This window comes from Triticum aestivum, chromosome 1B (genome assembly GCF_018294505.1).
Source record: "Triticum aestivum cultivar Chinese Spring chromosome 1B, IWGSC CS RefSeq v2.1, whole genome shotgun sequence".
Taxonomy (NCBI): domain Eukaryota; kingdom Viridiplantae; phylum Streptophyta; class Magnoliopsida; order Poales; family Poaceae; genus Triticum; species Triticum aestivum.
In genome coordinates this window covers 555,954,103-555,960,873 of record NC_057795.1, presented here as the reverse complement: position 1 = coordinate 555,960,873, position 6,771 = coordinate 555,954,103, and positions in this window count along the sequence as shown.

Sequence of the window (6,771 nt, the reverse complement as noted above, 5' to 3'; positions counted from 1 at the left end):
TTTCCTGAGATTCGATCGTCGGTATCCCAATACCTTGTTCAATCTCGTTACCGGCAAGTCACTTTACTCGTACCGTAATGCATGATCCCGTGACCAGACACTTGGTCACTTTGAGCTCCTTATGATGATACATTACCGAGTGGGCCCAGAGACACCTCTCCATCATACGGAGTGACAAATCCCAGTCTCGATCTGTGTCAACTCAACAGACACTTTCGAAGATACCCGTAGTATACCTTTATAGTCACCCAGTTACGTTGTGACGTTTGGTACACCCAAAGCACTCCTACGGTATCCGGGAGTTACACGATCTCATGGTCTAAGGAAAAGATACTTGACATTGGAAAAGCTCTAGTAAACGAACTACATGATCGTGTGCTATGATTAGGATTGGGTCTTGTCCATCACATCATTCTCCTATTGATGTGATCCCGTTATCAATGACATCGAGTCTACATAGTCAGGAAACCATGACTATCTGTTGATCAACGGGCTAGTCAACTAGAGGCTCACTAGGGACACATTGTGGTCTATGTATTCACACATGTATTACGATTTCCGGATAACACAATTATAGCATGAATAAAAGACAATTATCATGAACAAGGAAATATAATAATAATCCTTTTATTGTTGCCTCTAGGGCATATTTCCAACAGTTTATACTTTTGCCCGTAAGTATGATTGTCCTCCCTTTGCGGCCATTCTTATATGTATAAGTAGTCTGAAAGATAGCAGTCGTTGGCTTCAGCCCCCTCGCGGATAATGCGGGGGTGTTCGCGAAAAAATATGCATAATCACTCTTGGTCCAACGTCTTGGTCCGTTAAGGAGGTGATCGCATGCCGAACGAGGCAACCGGACTATATAGCTGTAACACTTTCGCTTAGCCATGGGAGTGTAATGATGGGGCTACTATGTAGCCCCTAGTACCTCCACGTGCATCCGAATACGGGCACATGTGTACATGGCCGGGAAACGGCCCTTCGTTAAGGCAGAGGAATCTTTAGGGATTCCGGTGAGTCTTCGAGTGGTTGAACAGTCTCTCCCTGTATCATGACGGTGAGTTTTCGGCTTTCTCTACTGAGGCGCTCATCCGGAATAACCAGGGTGCAATCGCAGTAGTTCTCCTTTGCCTGCCTTAGCCAGATGATAGCGGAACATAAGGCGGCAAACCCAGGATCCGGGAAAACCCAACATTTTGACCAAAGACATGATTCAGAGCTGATGCATATACGGCCAAACTCGTGACGCCGAACACTCCCGATGGTATTCGGTCTTTTGTAAAAGAAGATAGGCTGACAAGAGCCTATTTCAAGCCCTTTATTTCTAGGTACGTGTGCAATTTAGTCTGCCGTGGCCAAATGCCAAAAAGGGCAGTATCCTCTGTGGGTATAGAACCCATGGGATGGTTAAACAACAAGAGGCAGTAGAAAAGGTTTAAAGCCTGGGTCTGTCGTGCCGTCGTATGCTTCTATGTTCACAGGTTTAAAGCCTTGTGGGAATTCATGGTCTAGTACTTCTTCAGTGAAGCACAGGGGGTGATCAGCCCCTCTATATCTGGACGCATTGGGGCATGTAGTCGGCTGTTGTTGTGTCCGGGGTTGATTCTGAACTGGTATCTGGCTTTTATGAGCATTTGGGTAACCATAGTCCTGCGCTGGGGTGTGTCTTCTAGATCCATATATGGACCTGGCTGCATCGGTCTTTTTATCCGGATGCTCGTGTGGATCGTGTGCAGTGTCCGTGGCCGCTCTGTTATGGCTGTGAGGAGGTACGTCTGGTTTCTTGGTCGAATTTCTTTTGGTGGAACGGCCGCGTCGTCGAATTCTGGCAGTAGCTTGCGCTTCAGATAGCTTTTCGTATGGCGGTCATCACCATACCTTTCATCAGTGTCTAGCACCCTATTCCATCTACGACTTAGCTTTTCCTGTGCGGCCTTGAGCCGTTGCTTCTGCTTTTCTAGACTTCTTGCGGTGGCCATAAGCTTTGTGTGGAGGTTGTCTCGTTCCACTTGTTCGTCCGGGATGATGAGTGCATCGTCGTCCGGACTATCTTCCTATTATGGGGCGGCATCCTGAGCTCATCCCTCTGGATCATCGTGATCGGGTATTTGCTCCGAACTTGATTTGGGGTGACCTGGCTCGTCCTGCTCCATCGCTGGGTCCATGTGGTCATTATTGCTTTCGGAGTTTGCGGGTATATCAACCCTTCTTGCGCTCTTGTCGCTATTTTTGCCATTGCTGGACTTTGAGCGGCATCTACGCCGCCTCTTTGGCTTTTGCCCGCGTGTTTTATCATCCGGGCTGCCGTCCTTATTGGGCGTATCTACCATGTATATATCGTATGACAAGGTAGTAGTCCCACGCTCCAAGGATTCTGGAGCCTCTCCTGCATCATCGTCCATACCGTCGATGTCTTCGGAGTCAAGCACGTCGGTTAATTCTTCGATCATGGCAATGAAGTGGGTGGTGGGTGGGCGCCGAATTCCTTCATCGCCTGCTTCCCACTTGGGCCGGACATAGTTCGGCCCAGAGTCTCCTGACAAAGAGAGAGACTTCAAGGAGTTCAGCATGTCGCCAAAGGGCGAGTTCTGGAAGATGTCCGTAGCGGTAAACTCCATTACCAGAGCCCAACCTGGCTTGACTGGCTCGAGAGTGAGCGGAACAGGACCAACAGCCGGATATGAGTCTGGGGGTCCGGGGTTGCAGGCCTCCACAGAGGTGGGACCCATGTTCGGCTCCATCGCCGATAAGTGTGCGGCCTGCGGAGCGGAGTCCAGCCCTCCGTCCATAGGCAACGCAACCTGCCCTGGATTTAGATCCAAGGCTGCTTCGGGGATGATGTCCTGGGCACTGTCCGACAGCAGGTCTAGGCCGTGTTTGTCGTGGCTGTCCGGCGCTCCTGGCGCAGGCTCGAATCCGTCGAAGATCAAGTCTCCGTGGACATCTACCGTATAGTTCAAGTTTCCGAGCCTGATCTAGTGGCCAGGGGCGAAGCTGTCGATCCGCTCCAACTGGCCAAGAGAATTGGCCCACAGTGCGAAGCCGCCGAACACAAAGATCTATCCGGGGAGAAAAGTCTCACCCTGGACCGTGTTGTTGACGATTGAAGACGCCATCAAGCCTCGAAGCGACGACACAGAGGAACTCTCAATGAAAGCACCAATGTCGGTGTCAAAACTGGCGGATCTCGGGTAGGGGGTCCCAATCTGTGCGACTTAGGCTGATGGTAACAGGAAGCAAGGGACACAATGTTTACCCGGGTTCGGGCCCTCTCGATGGAGGTAAAACCCTACTTCTTGCTTGATTAATATTGAAGATATGTGGAATACAAGAGTAGATCTACCACGAGATCATAGAGGCTAAACCCTAAGAGCTAGCCTATGATGGTATGATTGTAATTGTGATCGGCCTTCTAAGGACCATGCTCTCCGGTTTATATAGACACCGGAGAGCTAGCGTTTACATGGAGTCGGTTACAAGGAAGGAAATATAATATCTGGATCGCCAAGCTTGTCTTCCACGCAAAGGAGAGTCCCATCCAGACACGAGCCGAAGTCTTGAGTCTTGTATCTTGACGCTTCTATATTCCGGACGATGAATACAGTCCGGCTGTCCGGATACCCCCTTATCTAGGACTCCCTCACCCACCACCATGAAAATCAGGGGAGGAGAGAGAGAGAGGCAATTTACATTAACCCTTTCGTAGGTTCCCGTAGATGTAGAAAGATGTGAAATGCGTGAATGTGTAGTGGACGTACTATTGGAGAGCCTAAGATAATTTGTGTATGTATAGACCCTATGTGTTTATTTTACTTCGCATGTTAGATTTGTCTCGGTTCAGTAAAAAGCAGAGTTGGTGATGATGGTGTGCCTATCATCCTGCAATATAGGTCGTCCGATCTATATCTAACGGATAGGAAGGAAACTATGACAATTTACCCGCACTCCCCTCCACATTTGCAGATAAGGATTTCCCTTGTTAATCCTTTTCTCCCACAAGATCTTGATCTTCCGTGCAACGCACGGGCGTCTTGCTAGTACTCCTACAATATACTATATTATTGTGAAAGTTCATATATACCGGCTGAGATTAATGCAAACACGGCAGATTTTCATTACATTTCGACCTTCTATAGGACAGAAAAATAAAAGAAACTCGACCCTAAACCTATTCTATGGTGGCGACTGACGTCCTCCATCTGCGATCTCTATGTACGGGGGCGGGGTTCAAGACCCGTAAAGTGAAGGTGCGGTCTCCGGCGAGGAAGAGTAGAACACGGGATATGGACCGACCAGTTGGCACACCATGCCCTGCCGCCTCCCATGCCCTACTCATCCTCGGAGGAGTCCCCGACCTCGGCGGTGCCGGACGTTGGACGGCGGCAAGTAGGACGCGTGGCTGACGGTGCTCCCGTCGTCGGCTGCTAGCGTGGCCACCGCTTGTGCGGTCGCGTCCGCATCCAGCTACGCCGCTATTGCGTCGCGAGAGGCGACTTGAGCGAGGGCAGTGATCTCGAGCTTCATCCCCGAAGACAAGCTCTCCCGCAGAGCGTTTGCACTTGCGGTCATGGCGTATGTGGTGTCAGGTAGAACGACGATGCGCTATGGCGTGGAGGTTAGCTGGCCGTTGCCGCTTTAAATAGCGCATTCCGATGAGGCCAAGCACCCGGGTGCATCATTAAATCGCCGGAGTTGGTTCCTCGGGCACCGAGCCTCTTATTGATGACATACAAACGGACGGTATGAATGCGGGCAGTTGGCGCCGTCTGGGAATGCACCGCGCGACGGTGCGAGGGACGAGGGTTTTGGTGTGCCAGGGTAGTGAGCTGCGGTCGTGGCAACATTGGAGATGCCCTTTGCTCACATGCGATCCCCGCATGTCATTGAAAAAGCAAGATGACCCGACATGGTCTCAGGTCCTGAGGATGCAGTTGGCCGCGCTACACCACTCCGCGGACGTGTCACGGTGCCCCGTGCATCCTCGACGAGCCGGGTGTTGGGGTGTGTTTCGATTGTGGCCAAAGTGCACCTTAACAAAATTTTGGTCATGACCCAAAGATTGATCTTTGTTTCGATGGTTGCCATTTTTTTGGCATGCCAATGAACTCTAGCCAACACTAGTTCATTTTTCTTGCCAATGTCGGCCAAATCATGGGCAACCAATACCTCAACAAAAATTTTGGCTACCCAATGCTTTGATGGGGCAACCTTGGGCACAAACCAGACATACTGTTGGTTGTGCCACAACACTAAGGCCACTCCCAGCACACTGAAACTGACCATGTCTAGCAATGATATGAGTGTGTCGCTCACCGCAGTCGCCGTGTCCAGAGGCGGTGCTGGAGCCGCGCCATGTTATTGGTCCCAACGACCCACATGAACGGTTGTCGGTGGCAAGGAGGTCGTGGGCCAGCTCCTCCATTGGACTAGTCTGCGCAACGTCGTCCCGACGGGTGTTCCCCACATGTCAGTTTCCTTGTTTTCCCGGCCATATTCGAGCGTCTGTGCTCCGCGTTGCGCATTAGGCCTTTCACTATGTAGGCCAAGCGAGACAACTTATTGTTTATTTGAGCCGTTCAAGTATAATCATGTGGCGTTTGCTTATTTCTCATTCCTCTCCAACCCTCTTCTCCATCGATCATGTCGCCCTCCGGTCGAGTCCATCTTCCCGCATGCCTCATTTGAACATTCCGCCGAGTATCATTCGCATGTACCCAGCCTAGTCCTCTTTCAATCGATCACAGGACCCCGAGATGAAATCGAGAGAGAACGAATGGGGACATGTGATACCTAAGGCGGATTCAAAATTTTGAACCGGTGATCATAGCATCCGCAAATCATATATAAAGGGTATTCAATGTTCGTTAAGTTTTTTAACGTAGAATATACTCCCTCCTATCCTTTCTAGTTTACATATAAGTATTATGTGTAGTCAAAGTATCTCTACTTTGATAAAAAAAGTATCAACATTCAACAACGCCCAATCAATATTGTTAGATTTGTACGTACTCCTAGATTTGTACTCGAGATGGTTTGAAATTTGTTTTCAACCTCGTGAATGTTCTTGTTCTCGCGCATGCTCTTCCTACTAGGATTTCGCCATGTATAGCCAGTCCAATAGTAACTTTTTAAGCTCACTGTCCAATAGTACACGTGGAGTACTGACAACATCTGTACTAGAGTATGCAGTGCTCATAGTAGTACTCCCTCCTTCCATTTATATAGGGCCTATGTGGAGGAGAGAGATGTGAAAAAGTAAGGGGAGTGAGCTCTCATGCAAGAGCCTTAGATATATACACATTCCTAGTTAAATACAATAAATGTGAAGAAAGAGATAGAGAGGAGATGGAAAAAAGTACTAATACAATAGCCAACCTTATAGCCCACACTACCGTATGAGTGCATATAATAGATGACATGGCAGTCCCTCATAGCCATCGACTGGCTATATTATTAACCATGCTCTAATGCGTTTTTAAAACCGCATTTGACTATTGACAAGATTAATAGTACATGAGATATATAATGTGAAAATTAAATCATTGGAAACTCCTTTCACATATGAATTTGACTGTATGCTTTGTGTAAGTTGCATGTCATATATTATTACTCTAACATTTGGTCAAAGTTAGCCTCGAAAAATGCATTAGGCCCTGTATAGTAAATGGAAGGAGGGAGTAGTAGTGGAAGTGGATCCTCTGACGGAGGTATCCCTGCCTTACCCTCCCTTTTGGTCACTTACTGGAGGACCCCATGCTTGCTAGGCCT